General features: G+C 45.3%; 1 protein-coding gene across 3 annotated transcripts in view; it reads left to right on the plus strand.

The window, feature by feature from the left end:
• Positions 1-9707: 9707 nt before the first annotated feature.
• The window catches only part of AP1B1 (adaptor related protein complex 1 subunit beta 1), a 51764-nt gene continuing 45819 nt past the window's right edge, over positions 9708-15652 (plus strand). For 2 of the 3 annotated variants that reach the window (XM_032602863.1, XM_032602865.1), the window contains exon 1: positions 9708-9854. The gene's annotated coding sequence lies outside the window, so the exon portion shown is untranslated. Of the gene's footprint in view, positions 9855-11193; positions 11447-15652 lie in introns of those variants that run through there. The other variant, XM_032602864.1, reaches the window with a different exon arrangement.

A 15652-nucleotide genomic window follows, 5' to 3' on the forward strand; every position in this document is an offset into this window, starting at 1 on the left:
TGTGTCCCTTGCACTGGCAGACGGATTCTCAAACACTGTGCCACCAGGGAAGCCCATCCCAGCAGCACTTACTGAAGAGACTGTCTTTTCTCCATTATATATCCTTGCCTCCTTTGTCATAGATTAGTTGACCATAAGTGCGTGAGTTTATCTCTGGGCTTTCTATCCTGTTCCATTGATCTATATTTCTGTTTTTGTGCCAGTACCATATTATCTTGATTACTGTACCTTTGTAGTACAGTCTGAAGTCAGGGAGTCTGATTCCTCCACCTCTGTTTTGTTCACTCAAGACTGCTTTGGCTATTCGGGGTCTTTTGTGTCTCCATACAAATGTTAAGATTTCTTTGTTCTAGTTCTGTAAAAAATGCCATGGTAATTTGATAGGGATTGCATTGAATCTGTAGATTGCTTTGGGTAGTATAGTCATTTTCACAATATTGATTCTTCCAATCCAAGAACGTGGTATATCTCTCCATCTGTTTGTGTCATCTTTGATTTCTTTCATCAGTGTCTTATAGTTTTCTGAGTACAGGTCTTTTACCTCCTTAGGTAGGTTTATTCCTAGGTATTTTATTCTTTTTGTTGCAGTGGTGAATGGGATTGTTTCCTTAATTTCTCTTTATGATCTTTTGTTGTTAGTGTATAGGAATGCAAGAGATTTCTGTGCATTAATTTTGTATCCTGCAACTTTACCAAATTCACTGACTAGTTCTAGTAGTTGTCTGGTGGCATCTTTAGGATTCTCTATGTATAGTATCATGTCATCTGCAAACAGTGATAGTTTTACTTCTTCTTTTCTAATTTGTATTCCTTTTACTTCTTCTCTGATTGCCGTGGCTAAAACTTCCAAAACTATGTTGAATAATAGTGGTGAGAGTGGACATCCTTGTCTTTTTCCCGATCTTAGAGGAAATGCTTTCAGTTTTTCACTATTGAGGATGCTTGCTGTGGGTTTGTCATATATGGCCTTTATTATATTGAGGTAGGTTCCCTCTATGCCCACTTTCTGGAGAGTTTTTATCATAAATTGGTGTTGAATTTTGTCAAAAGCTTTTTCTGCATCTATTGAGATGATCATATGGTTTTTCTCCTTCAATTTGTTAATATGGTGTATCACATTGATAGATTTGCATATATTGAAAAATCCTTGCATCCCTGGGATAAATCCCACTTGATCATGGTGTATGATCCTTTTAATGTGTTGTTGGATTCTGTTTGCTAGTATTTTGTTGAGGATTTTTGCATCTATATTCATCAGTGATATTCGTCTGTAATTTTCTTTTTTTGTAGTATCTTTGTCTGGTTTTGGTATCAGGGTGATGGTGGCCTCATAGAATGAGTTTGGGAGTGTTCCTTCCTCTGCTATTTTTTGGAAGAGTTTGAGAAGGATGGGTGTTAGCTCTTCTCTAAATGTTTGATAGAATTCACCTGGGAAGCCATCTGGTCCTGGACTTTTGTTTGTTGGAAGATTTTTTTTTTTTTTTTTTTGTTGGAAGATTTTTTAATCACAGTTCCAATTTCATTACTTGTGATTGGTCTGTTCATATTTTCTGTTTCTTCCCGGTTCAGTCTTGGAAGCTTATACCTTTTTAAGAATTTGTCCATTTCTTCCAGGTTGTCCATTTTATTGGCATAGAGTTGCTTGTAGTAGTCTCTTAGGATGCTTTGTATTTCTGCGATGTCTGTTGTAACTTCTCCTTTTTCATTTCTAATTTTATTGATTTGAGTCCTCTCCCTCTTTTTCTTGATGAGTCTGGCTAAAGGTGTATCAATTTTGTTTATCTTCTCAAAGAAACAGCTTTTAGTTTTATTGATCTTTGCTATTGTTTTCTTTGGTTCTATTTCATTTATTTCTGCTCTGATCTTTATGATTTCTTTCCTTCTACTAACTTTGGGTTTTGTTTGTTCTTCTTTCTCTAATTGCTTTAGGTGTAAGGTTAGATTGTTTATTTGAGGTAGGCTTGTTTCTTGAGGTGGGCTTGTATTGCTATAAACTTCCCCCTTAGAACTGCTTTTGCTGCGTTGCATAGGTTTTGGATCATCGTGTTCTCATTGTAATTTGTCTCTAGGTATTTTTTGATTTCTTAAGTGATCTCTTGGTTATTTAGTAACATATTGTTTAGCCTCCATGTGTTTGTGTTCTTTATGTTTTTTTCCCTGTAATTGATTTCTAATCTCATAGCGTTGTGGTCGGAAAAGATGCTCGATATGATTTCAATTTTCTTAAATTTACCGAGGCTTGATTTGTGACCCAAGATGTGATCTATCCTGGAGAATGTTCCAAGCGCACTTGAGAAGAAAGTGTAATCTGCTGTTTTTGGATGGAATGTCCTATAAATATCAATTAAATCTATCTGGTCTATTGTGTCATTTAAAGCTTGTGTTTCCTTATTACTTTTCTGTCTGGATGATCTGTCCATAGGTGTAAGTGAGATGTTAAAGTCCCCCACTATTATTTTATTACTGTCGATTTCCTCTTTTATAGCTGTTAGTAGTTGCCTTATGTATTGAGGTGCACCTATGTTGGGTACATATATATTTGTAATTGTTATATCTTCTTCTTGGATTGATCCCTTGATCATTATGTAGTGTCCTTCCTTGTCTCTTGTAACATTCTTTATTTTAAAGTCTATTTTATCTGATATGAGTATTGCTACTCCAGCTTTCTTTTGATTTCCATTTGTATGGAATATCTTTTTCCATACCTTTCCTTTCAGTCTGTATGTGTCCCTAGGTCTGAAGTGGGTCTCTTGTAGACAGTATATATATGCGTCTTGTTTTTATATCCATTCAGCGAGCCTGTGTCTTTTGGTTGGAGCATGTAATCCAGTCACGTTTAAGGTAATTATCAATATGTATGTTCCTATTACCATTTTCTTAATTGTTATGGGTTTGTTTTTGTAGGTCCTTTTCTTCTCTTGTGTTTCCCACTTAGAGAAGTTCCTTTAGCATTTGTTGTAGAGCTGGTTTGGTGGTACTGAATTCTCTTAGCTTTTGCTTGTCTGTAAAGCTTTTGATTTCTCCGTTGAATCTGAACAAGATCCTTGCCGAGTAGAGTAATCTTGGTTGTAGGTTCTTCCCTTTCATCATTTTAAATATATCGTGTCACTCCCTTCTGGCTTGTAGAGTTTCTGTTGCGAAATCAGCTGTTAACCTTATGGGAGTTCCCTTGTATGTTATTTGTCATTTTTCCCTTGTTGCTTTCAATAATTTTTCTTTGTCTTTAATTTTTGTCAATTTGATTACTATGTGTCTTGGCGTGTTTCTCCTTGGGTTTTTCCTGCTTGGGACTCTCTGCACTTCCTGGACCTGGATGGCTATTTCCTTTACCATGTTAGGGAAGTTTTCGACTATAATCTCTTCAAATATTTTCTCAGGTCCTTTCTCTCTCTCTTCTCCTTCTGCGACCCCTAAAATGCGAATGTTGTTGCATTTAATGTTGTCCCAGAGGTCTCTTAGGCCGTCTTCATTTCTTTTCATTCTTTTTTCTTTATTCTGTTCCACAGCAGTGAATTCCACCATTCTGTCTTCTAGGTCATGTATCCGTTCTTCTGCCTCAGTTATTCTGCTATTGATTCCTTCTAGTGTATTTTTCATTTCAGTTATTGTATAGTTCATCTCTGTTTGTTTGTTCTTTAATTCTTCTAGGTCTTTGTTAAACATTTCTTGCATCTTCTCGATCTTTGCTCCATTCTTTTTCCGAGGTCCTGGATCATCTTCACTATCATTATTCTGAATTCTTTCCCTGGAAGTTTGCCTATTTCCACTTCATTTAGTTGTTTTTCTGGGGTTTTATCTTGTTCCTTCATCTGGTACAAAGTCCTCTGCCTTTTCATTTTGTCTACCTTTCTGTGAATGTGGTTTTCCTTCCACAGGCTGCAGAATTGTAGTTCTTCTTGCTTCTGCTGTCTGCCCTCTGGTGGATGAGGCTATCTTAGAGGCTTGTGCAAGCTTCCTGATGGGAGGGACTGGTGGTGGGTAGAGCTGGGTGTTGCTCTGGTGGGCAGAGCTCAGTAAAACTTTAATCCTCTTGTCTGCTGATGGGTGGGGCTGGGTTCCCTCCCTACTGGTTGTTTGGCATGAGGTGACCCAGCACTGGAGCCTACGTGGCTCTTTGGTGGGGCTAATGGCGGACTCTGGGAGGGCTCACACCAAGGAGTACTTCCCAGAACTTCCGCTGCCGTTGTCCTTGACACCACGGTGAGCCACAGCCACCCACTGTCTCTGCAGAAGATCCTCCAACACTAGCAGATAGGTCTGGTTCAGTCTCCTATGGGGTCACTGCTCTTTGCCCTGGGTCCCAATGCGCACCCTACTTTGTGTGTGCCCTCCAAGAGTGGAGTCTGTTTCCCCCATTGTACACCAATATTTCTATAGCATTATTCACAATAGCCAAAAGGTGGAAGCAACACAACTGTCCACTGATGGATGGATAAATATAATAAAATATGGTCTATCCATACAATGGAATGTTATTCAACCATAAAAAGGAATGAAATTCTGACACATGCCACAACATGGATGAACCTTTAGGACATTATGCTAAGTGAATTAAGCCAGACACAAAAGGACAAACACTATGATTCCACTTACATGAGGTACCTAGAACAGTCAAATTTGTAGACACAGAAAGCAGAATCGTGGTTGCCAGGGGCTAAGGGAACGGGGAACTGGGGAGTTTAGTGTTTAATGGGTTTAGAGTGTCGGTTTGGAAAGATGAAAAAGCTCTGGAGATGGATGGTGGTGATGGTTGTACAACAATGTGCATCTACTTAATCCCATTAAAGTGTACACTTAAAAATGGTTTAAAAGACAAATTTTATTTTATCTATAGTTTGTCAAAATTTTAAAGTTCCCTTACTGTTGTTTTAGTAGAATTTCAGAAAGGAGCAGAATCACATGCCCATGTTGAATCCACTACCTGACCCAGAAGTCTCAGGAGTTGTTTAAAAGAAAGGGTTTTATTTGCCAGGTGTAGGGGTAGTTTTCTGGTTTTATTTTTAATTTCTAGTTTTGTAGATTGTTATCAAAGAAGGATGTATGAACTCCAGTTCTTCTATATTGGAATTTATTGACATTTTCTCTGTGCCCTAATCTATGGCCTTTAATAAACGTAATCACTATGCTTATTTAGTGCCTGCTAGCTGTTGCTCTAGGAATATTACCTACAACATCTACTGTAATTTTCTTGACATCTGTATAGAGTATTAGTACCACTTTCCAGATAGGGAAGCTGAGGCTCAAAGAAGCTACGTCATGTGCTCACAGACACAGTCAGGAAGTGGCTGAGCTGAACTAATATTAACACAGATAACAGCTGCCTTGAAGGAGGGTTTCTAGGTTGTCAAGCACTCTACAGAAGTTGTACAATTTAATCTCTGTAACAGCTTTGCACGAAGGCTCAATCAGCCCCATTTTCCAAATTGGAAAGTGAGGTCCAGCTGGGGATTTGAACCCAGGTGCGTTTCAGAGGCTGGGCCTTTTCGATTGCACCAGTGGAGGGTCATCCAACCCTCTCAGGGGCACCTGAGAGAGGAGGGCAGAGCCCTTTGAGAAGCAGCCTGCGGTGGCAGAGAAACCAGGAGGGTTGAGCAGCATTTTGTTCCTGGGAAGCCCAGGGATGGTGTAATGCGAACATTTACAGCAGGGGGAGATGGGGGCAGCGGAGGAGGGGTCCTGGGCAGACTCTAGGCCCCTCTGTCCTGGGAGCTGTGCCAGTCCTGGCCTGGGCGAGGGGGGGGAGTGGGGAGGGGGAGATGGTGCTGCCCACCTTCAGCAGGTGGGACACTGGCCTAGTCAGTGAGGCTTGTGGACAGTCACCTCCTGCTTCCTTCCAGAAAGGCTCTGCGGCAACTTTTAGAAATGTGTAAGATAAAAACAACAGAAAAAACAAGCACACACAAACTGAAGTAGAGGAATAGTAATTACAGGAAGAAGAATCTAGAAAGAAGGTCTAGACGTAGAAAGGCTGACGTGGGGCTGCCCATGCAACAATTCCATTGGAAGGGAAGGGTGGCAATTAATGTCACCCGTGCGCCCTCTAGTGGGCACAGACGGAAAGAATATTTAATTTGTTCAACCTTTATTTATTATGCACCAGTGTGGAGAGAGGGTGGGAAGGGTGTGCTCTGAGCTTCTGTGTGTCACAAAGAGGAAGGAACTTGCTGAAGGTCACACAGCACCAGGTCAATTCTCGACACCACCTTCCTCTGATTAGATGAGACCTCATTGGCAGGTGAGGATGGGACAAGGGAGAAAGCCTGGGCCCTGCAGTCACCAGCCCTGGCCTGGACTCCCAGCTCGGCACATTGTTGCCTTGTGAAGTTGGGAAAGTTCCTCAGCCTCTCAGGGCTTCAGTGTGCTCACCTGTAAAGTGAGGGTTATCATTGCACCCACCTCTTGAGAACAGTGAGGGTTAAATAAAGTGATGGAGGTCAAGGGTATACAAAGTACTTGGCCCATGATGGGTTCAGAGTTCTCAGAGTGGAGAAATTGAGGCCCAAAGAGGTGCACAGGCCTGTCCAACATCAGTCAGCTCAGTAGGGCAGGGTAGAAGATGAAAAACGTCCTCCTCCAATCAGGAGGTGATGTTGTTAGTAATGGTGTATTTGTTGGGAGAAGCTGGTTCTCTCTCCAGTTGGGCTTGGCCATCATCGGCTCTGCTCCACCCATCCTGGAGTCTCAGAGGGCCAGGGTGAACCACACGTGCCCCAGGAGCGACTGTTCTAGCCACAGCGGTCAGCGTTTGATGGTGAGTGTGACTCGGCCGTGTGGCCAGCTGGGTTTGGTGGTGGCGGTGGAGAGGGAAGCCCCCAAACGCCCCCTTTCCCTGCTTCCGTCTCCCACCTCTGCAAGCTGTAACTATCCAGCCTTTGGCCTCCTCTTATTAGTAGTATCCTTTTAGCTTTCCTGTCAGGCTGAGCTGTGGGAGAGAAGGCCCAGGCCCACAAGGGAGTCAGGGAGAAATTGGCTCTGCCCACTGGCCTAAGTCTTCTCATCTTTCCTTGGAGACAGTCATGGGATTGAATTGTTGGGAGAGTTCAGTGGATTAATATGTGAAAAAGCCAAGCACAGTGATTCATTCACAGTAACTGTTAGTAGGAGGAATATCATCCTTCACAGTTCAGGCTGGATGTCACCTCCTCCAGGAAGCCATCCTGAGTGGTGTTATAATTATTCCTTTGTTTGTCTTTCTCCCACACTCCACCATAGCCCCAAGGAGGGATCATGCTGCCTTTTGCTCATTGTTGTATTCCCAATATGGCTGGTTTAGTGACAAATATATTTTAGGTGAATGAGTGGGACTTGTGAGAGCACATATCCAAGGGCTCTGGGGCCAGTCCCTCAGCGCTGCCACTCACACACTGTTTGGCTTAAGCTCTTGGAGTTGCAACAACCCTCCACCTGGATAAAGTGGGGCTGAAGTGAGAAGGAAATGAGACCCTCTGCACACTGCCTGGCCCACCAGAGGTGCTCCATAAACATTCATTGTTGCTCTGCACTTCCTGCTTTGGACTCCCATAGCCCCCAGCCCATCCCCTACCACAGCACCAATCACACTCGTGTCTGCTGCTCTGTCATCCTCCCCAGACAAACAGTAGGGTCAGCAAGAGCAGGGCCTTTGCCTCAGCCATGCAACTATCCAACACCCAGTCCAGGGCATGATTCAGATCAGGGACTTGGGAACTGCTTTCTGAAGGACCCAGATGTCTGGTTCCCTTGCCTTCCTGCCTCTGCACTGTTGTCCCTGGATCACCTTTTCCTTCTGTCTCATCCTATGCAACTGTGTTCTTACTGGGCAAAGCCTAGCACAAATGTCACTTTCCTCAGGATATCCTTCCTGAGCAAACTGACGCTGTGACTTCTGTCTCCTTGGAAATCTTCCATCTCTGACTGCTTCTACCACTAACTTGTCACTTTCACATAAGCTGTCCAGCTTGGTACCTTTAAGTTCCTTGGTTTGTTTTGTTGGATAATTCTTCTCTTTCCATGTCACATTCCCAGTGAAATTTTGTTTTCCAATGAGGCTGATGGCATTTGCCAACATTTATTATTAGGGGAATGGTGGTTCCTCCAGACAGCTGTATATAGCACATGGAACATGGCATGTACATATGGAATTTTATTTGTTTCCTGTCTACTTCATAAGAGGATTTTAAAAGTGGAGTAAGGTCTGTAATGTAGTTAATGGTATTGTTCCAATGACAATATCCCGGTTTCAATATTATACTACCAATATATAAAATGTCACCATGGAGGGAAGCTGGGTGAGGGGTACATGATACCCTTTGTGTACTATTTTTGCAATTTCCTGTAAGTCTATAATTATTTTTAAAATAACATTTTATAAAAAGTAGTTGAGGAACTTCCCTGGTGGCACAGTGGTTAAGAATTCACCTGCCGATGCAGGGGACACGTGTTCGAGCCCTGGTCTGGGAAGATCCCACATGCCGTGGAGCAACTAAGCCCGTGTGCCACAACTACTGAGCCTGCACTCTAGAGCCTGTGAGCCACACCTACTGAGCCCGTGTGCACAACTACTGAAGCCCCCATGCCTAGAGCCCGTGCTCCGCGACAAGAGAAGCCACTGCAATGAGAAGCCCGCACACTGCAACGAAGAGTAGTCCCCACTTGCCGCAACTAGAGAACGCCAGCGCGCAGCAGTGAAGACCCAATGCAGCCAAAAATAAATAAATAAAATAAATAAATGTTAAAAAAAAGTAGTTGAGGCTGATTAAACATAGAAAACTATATTAAATATTAAAACAGTAATATCTGGATTAGATGGGACATACAGACTTGGCTGTGCATGCTTATTTATCAATATATTTTATAATATTAAAAGTTTGGTGACAACCTAAGTGTTCAGCTGTAGGGGATTGTTTTTTAGAACAGTGATGGCACCCATACTGTAGAATTCCATGCAGGCATTGGAAAGTACCAAATAGAAATGTATTTATTGTTTTGGGAAAGCTTTACCAATATCTTGGTGAGTTAAAGGTACCGCATGATATGTCGAGTCTGGAAGGGTATTCACCAAAATGTTGAAAATGATTGTCTCAGGTCGGTGGGATTGCAGATGATTTTTTTATCTCCTTTTGCTTACTAGTATATTTCCATTTCTCTACAATGCAAATATTATTTTAAATATTTTAAAGAGAATGATCAGAAATTATCTAGGAGGAGGAGAAAGTTAATAGTACTAGAGTTGGGAGCGAGATAGCTATAGCAATTGAGGTCCTGGCCGACCCAGCAAAAGGGGAAATGGGACATTATGAAGTTCTCCTTGGAGGGTCTGAGGTTTTCCCGTAAAACGCGGAATTCCCCTAAGGGCTGCACTGAAGGGCTGCAAGCGCTAGACTAGACTTACAGCTCTAGTTTAACTCTTCCCTTCAGAAGGTAAGTGCTCTTGAGCAACACCTGCCCCTTTCAGAACCTCAGTTTTCCCGTCTGTAACACAGAAGGGAAACGGATCTCAAAGTCTCTACGAACTTTTCCATCTCCATCACGTTAAATTGCTTAACAACCGGTTAGCTTGCCTGGTTTTTCTCCGCGCTCTACCGAAGACAGCGGCGGCGAAGGACGTGTCGGGGGCGGAGTTAATTCCGGTAGACCCCGCCCCTTCTGGCCCCACCCCCCGCCCCAGCCAGTGCACTCTTGACCCCGCCCCCAGCCCGTGCGTCCACCGGAAGTGCCCGCGCGCGGGCAGCTCATTTCCGCCCGGCAGGTGACAGCCGTGGGGCTCGGAGCTGCCGGCGGCACGGACGCACGGGGAGAGCAGGGGGACAAGGCCGCAGATATTTTACTGCCGCGTCGAGCAGCGCCGTGGCTCCGGGAGCCGTTCGGACCTGTGGGTGAGGAAACGGGAAGCCCGACGAGGCCGGAGAAGTGGTGGGGCGGGGAGTCAGGGGTCTGAGGTGAGGGGTTTCTGGGGTCAAAGGTCACGGAGAGGACAGGGAGCTGGAGGGACTAGAGTGGCTTCCCAAGCCAGGACGAGGCAGAAGGGCTGCGGGTTCATTCATTCGCGCCCCCTTGGCCGCCGGCCTGCACCCCAGCCACCCCAAGTCCGCATTCCCTCCCAGGGCGCCCTCCCGGAGAGACTCCTAGATTTAGGCCTGAGGGAGCCTGCACCTGGCCAGACAGGAAACTTCTCTTTGGGTACTGGTTCCCCCTGCACAGTCACCCCCGTGGCTATCCTGACGCCTCCTCGTCGTTCAGGGCCTTATCTCTTTGCCAAGGTTCAAAAAGGAAAAAAAGAAAAACTAAGAAATGGCCCGGCACCGCCTCCTCTGGGGTGGGGTTGGGCTTGGTCTGTCCGTAGACGCCTCACAGACAAGTTAACTGGGGACACCTGTAATAATGCCAAAAGTACTGATGGAAATGCTAGCTACTGGTTACTGAGCTCCTACTGTGTACCAAGCCCTGTGCTAGGCACTTATAATGCCGCATTTAAGCTTCCCAGCAACCTTTGTGAGGTAGCTGCTGTTGTTATCCCCATCTTATCCACGAGGAAACTGAGGCACAGAGAGGTTAAATCACACCTGTAAGGTCAATCGGGTAGTATAGACAAGAGCCAGGGTTCCCACCCAGGCTCTCACGGACCTGTAAGTGCAGAGACAAAGGAGAGGCTGGAGCAAGGTTGGGGTGTAGGGGCTATTTAATATATTTAGCTACCATTAAACCATTAAATTTGCACCTATATAAAGATGTAGCCTTCTTGCTTCTCATCTGATCTTCATAAGGAGTATTTGATTCACTTTCTTCAGGATGAAACAGTCCTGTAGGCTATTCCTATAACTGATTACCTTTCAGGGCAAGAGAGGAAGTTTTTCCTGACTATTGAGAACTGTGAGACATAAAACAGGCTGGCCATGAAATGAATTTAAGAATATCCAGGACTTCCCTGGTGGCGCAGTGGTTGGGAATCCGCCTGCCAATGCAGGGGACACAGGTTTGAGCCCTGGTCCGGGAAGATCCCACATGCCGCAGAGTAACTAAGCCCATGTGCCACAACTACTGAGTCTGCGCTCTAGAGCCTGTGAGCCACAGCTACTGAGCCCACACACCACAACTACTGAAGCCTACGCACCTAGAGCTCGTGTTCCACAACAAGAGAAGCCATGACAATGAGAAGCCCACGCACCTCAACGAAGAGTAGCCCCCGCTTGCTGCAACTAGAGAAAGCCTGCACGCAGCCATGAAGACCCAACACAGCCAAAAAACTAACTAAAGAAATTAATTTTTAAAAAAAAAGAAAAAAACAATATCCAGAACTTCTTTTGAGAGTGGTTGAGCTGCATTCTTTTTGGAGTGAAGAGAGGAACCACGTGACCGCTAGGGGATCTTTTGGCCCTGGGTTCTTGAACATTCCCAAGGGAAGGGTCTGTGTCTCTGAGAAAAGTACAGGTCCCATGGCTTCTTGACTGGGGAGCCACATCTTGTCCAGGTAAGGTGGTTTCATGGCCAGAGGATGAGGCTTTGTGAGTCTGAGCCTTATTCCTTTGCAGAGACATTCACTTGCTCCAGTTCTGCCTCAGTTTCCCTGATAGCAGCACAGACCTGCTGATTTCCTACTCACTCCTAGGTATTATAAGCCTTAACGAACCCTTGAGGGTTTCCACATGCTTCTGAAGAAAGCTGTGATATAAATATTACTGTAGTGCCTGTTTTTAAACTCTACGATCTGTTCTCCTAGTTCCATTGAATTCACGGAAACTTAATATTGTTACCTTATCCCCATCCTTCCAAGAGAGGATTTGAGATGAAGTGACTTGTCACAGATGGTAGGAACATGAGCAGAGCTCAGAGCATCTGGCTCCCTGTCCTGAGTTGAGCCTACCAGGCTCCTTCGACCTCTTAGAGCAGCTTCATGAAGAGTGACTTCACTAGTTTACAAAGACTCAGATCCCTTAGAGGTTGTGTAGAGATTATCTGTTGAGTGTGGTTTGAGCAGAGGCTTCACCTGAGCGACGTGAATAGCTTAGAGGTGTGATGGAAAAAGCACTCCTCGACTCCCCATCAGTTAACCCTGGGTTCCAGTCCCAGCTCAGCAGCTTCTTGGTAGTGTGACCTGGAGCCTTCTTTACCTCAGCTCTCAAATAATACCTTCCCCTCCCCACCCCCCCACCACCGAACATTGGCATATGTCGGGGCTGGACAAGGACATTTGTCAGAGCCTGTTGTGGTGGTGGGTGCCTTGATCCTAGGCAGTTGATGCCCACTGGGGGCCTGGTTTGGGGGGTGTTACTTCCATCTGCAGACAGAGACCTTTATGTACACAGGACTTCTCCCATCCTTCTTGTTTCACTTCCTAAAAGTGTTTCAGAAGAAATTCAGTCTGTTGGTCCTGCTGGCTCTGGGCTTGGACTTTCATCTTTTTCTAGTCATCCTTTGAAGCTGTTGCATGTCTTGACTGCTCACTTCCTGAAAACCCCCACGCCTGGCACCAAAGCCTGATGTGCTGATGGTGAGCAAACATTGCTTGGTTATGAGTTTCGCGCTTTGGTGTATTTCTGAAAACTAAAGGGGCATCTGTTGCTTGTAGGTATTTCTTTTTCTGAACAGGTCTTTTTTTTTTTTTTTTTTGTAGTACGTGGGCCTCTCACTGCTGTGGCCTCTCCCATTGCAGAGCACAGGCTCCGGACGCACAGGCTCAGTGGCCATGGCTCATGGGCCCAGCCACTCCGCAGCATATGGGATCTTCCCGGACCGGGGCACGAACCCGCGTCCCCTGCATTGGTAGGCGGACTCTCAACCACTGTGTCACCAGGGAAGCCCTGAACAGGTCTTTTTGCCTAAGATAGGTCACTGATAAATTATCAGAGCACAGGAATGGTTTTTGTGTTCTTCTTCGCTTCACACAGAGAGGAACAAATAACTCCAGAGAGAGAATATTACTTGGGCAAGTGGGGAATCCTTTAAAAAAAAAATTCTGCTTGAATATCCATCAGTGGATCCTCACTGCTCTCAGGCTGAAACTCACATTCTTTAGCGTGGCGGTCAAAGCCTTTTGAGCTCTGACCTCCACGGGGTTCTCCTGCCTCATCTCTCCTACTACTCACTTCCAGCATCTCCCCAAGTTCCAGTCAAACTCAACTGCTTGCCACTTCTGCCAGCCCCAGATGTTTACCTCTGTGTCTTTGCTTTGTGCTGTTCCCACCTCCTGAGCACCAGTTCCTGTCACACACACCCGCTTCTTTGCTAGACCACTACTTGGTGCTTCCCATCTGATCATCTCCCCCACCTTGCAGGCCTGAACTGGTTGTCCTGTGGCATTGATCACAGTGGGTTGTCATTGTCTGTGTACTTGGCTGTCTTCTAAGTAAACAGCTCTTAATCCCTGGAGAGGACTTGTTTTAACTGTCTGTGTCTCCAGCACCTAGTGCAATATCTGGCACATAGTAGGTACTCAGTAAATGTCTGGTGAATGAATGAATGAATATCACATTGAATTTTTAGGATTCCTTGACTCCTAAGGAATTCAGAGCACTTCCCAGATGATCTCCTGTCCATCATCATGTCACCCCAGGGGGGTAGGGAGAAATCTGCCCAATGGTGGGAATAACTACTCTCGAACTACTGCTACCACCCAGCCAGCCATCAGAGTGCTTCAGGGCCTCCAGAGACCTGGGGGTTGGGGAGCAGCAGGAGGTACTGGTGGTAACGGCTCTCCCTGTGTAGTAGTAAAAGTGGCTAACATTTATCAAGCACTTGGTGGGCTGGGTACTGCTGAGGGCTTTGCATGTATTCACTTGTTTTAGCCTCACAGACCCCTCAAGTATGTGACATTGTAATTCTCGTTTTGCAGTTGTGGTATGGTTGTGCCTGTTAGGTTGTGTAGACCCCTTGAGAGCCCATGTTGTACCCTCTGTGGCCACCTTTCCTTTCCCAATCCCTTGTTCTTGAATTGTCTCCTGTTATTTAATGGAGCTGAGGAAGGGCTTGGCTATGGTTCTAGCCTCCCAAGCCTCATGCTTTTTGGGTCTTTGGCCTTGGGCTTGACCTCTGACCTCCATTAAGAGGGTCTCACTGAAGTTGGGAGGCCTTCTCTAGTTAAGTATGATTGGTTGACTACAGAATGCCCAGAGGTCATCATCAGCCAGGATGCCTTAGTCATTGATCCATAGTCTCCTCTGTGGACTTGAGCTGCAAGATTTGTAGGTTTGGAAGTCAGGTCTCAAAAGCTTTAAAACTGGGACTTCAATGGCAGTCCAGTGGTTAAGACTCCACGCTTCCACTGCAGGGGGTGCGGGTTCAGTCCCTAGTATGGGAAATAAGATCCCACAAGCTGTGTGGCATGGCCAGAAAGTTTAAAAAAAAAAAAAGTTTTAAAACCAGCCCTTCAGTGTTGGTTTTCAGCACTGACATTCGTTACAGCTGAGCTCTATAGAGGACTAGCCTTGGGTGACATACTTTTTTTTTTTTTTTTGCGGTACACGGGCCTCTCACTGTTGCGGCCTCTCCCGTTGCGGAGCACAGGCTCCGGATGCACAGGCTCAGTGGCCATGGCTCGCAGGTCCAGCTGCTCCGTGGAATGTGGGATCTTCCCGGACCGGGGCACGAACCCGTGTCCCCTGCATCAGCAGGCGGACTCTCAACCACTGCGCCACCAGGGAAGCCCGGGTGACATACTTTTTATCACACCCTAATTGCTTTTAGGGTCCTAAACATATTTAGAGTAGAATGACAAAATTTCATTATAGCAAGCTATTGAGTCTCTTCTGTGGTTTTCACTCTCTGATCTCTAAGGGCTGGGTGGCTGGATGTTGAGACACTGAGGACAGAGCCTTCATATGCCCAACATTCATTTATTCGTTCGTTCCTTCATTCATTCAGTATTTATTGAGCCCTGCTGTGCACCTGGCACTGGGCTAAATGTGGTGACAGGTAAACAAGCCAGACAGTTTCTGCCCTTGGATTGCTTACCACATTCTAGTGGGGGAGAGAGACAAAGAAGAAATAGAAAACAAATGTTATAATTAGAAAAACAGATAAATCATGAGGGAAATGAGGCAGAGCAGCTCACCCCTGTTAAAATGTAAGCCAGATCTCAGGACTCTTGCTTAAAACCCTCCAGTGGCACTCAGCTTATTCAGAGTAAAAGCCAGAGTCCTTACCTTGACCTGTAAGGCCCCCTCCATTCTCTGACCTCATAACCCACTGCCCCCCTCACAGCTCACTCTGTTCAAGCCACATCGCTTCCCTGCTGTTCCTCAAACAGGCCAGGCATACTCCCACCTTTGCACTATTTTTTATGCCTGGAAGGCTCTTCCCCAGGCAGTGTCACCTCTCAAGGAGGCCTTTTGTGGCCACCCTGGTTAAATTTCAACCTCCCACTCGTCCTCCCCCACACTCCCTATCTTCCTTCCCTGCTTTCTTTTTCTCCATAGCATTTATCACTGTCTGAGATACTATATATGTTACTTATTTATCTTGCTTGTGGTTCCTGTCTGCCATTAAGGATGTAAGGTCTATGAAGGGAAAGGTTTTTGTCTGTTTAATTCACTGCTTCATCCCCAGCATATAAACCTATTTATGGCTCAGTAAATATGTGAATAGGAGTACTGGGCTATGAGGACAGAAAAATACCTACTTAGTGCGTGCAAGGATGGTATCTTTGAAGTGATGTCACCTAAGCTGAGATTTGAAGGAT

Source organism: Phocoena sinus, chromosome 14, assembly GCF_008692025.1.
Source record: "Phocoena sinus isolate mPhoSin1 chromosome 14, mPhoSin1.pri, whole genome shotgun sequence".
NCBI lineage: Eukaryota > Metazoa > Chordata > Mammalia > Artiodactyla > Phocoenidae > Phocoena > Phocoena sinus.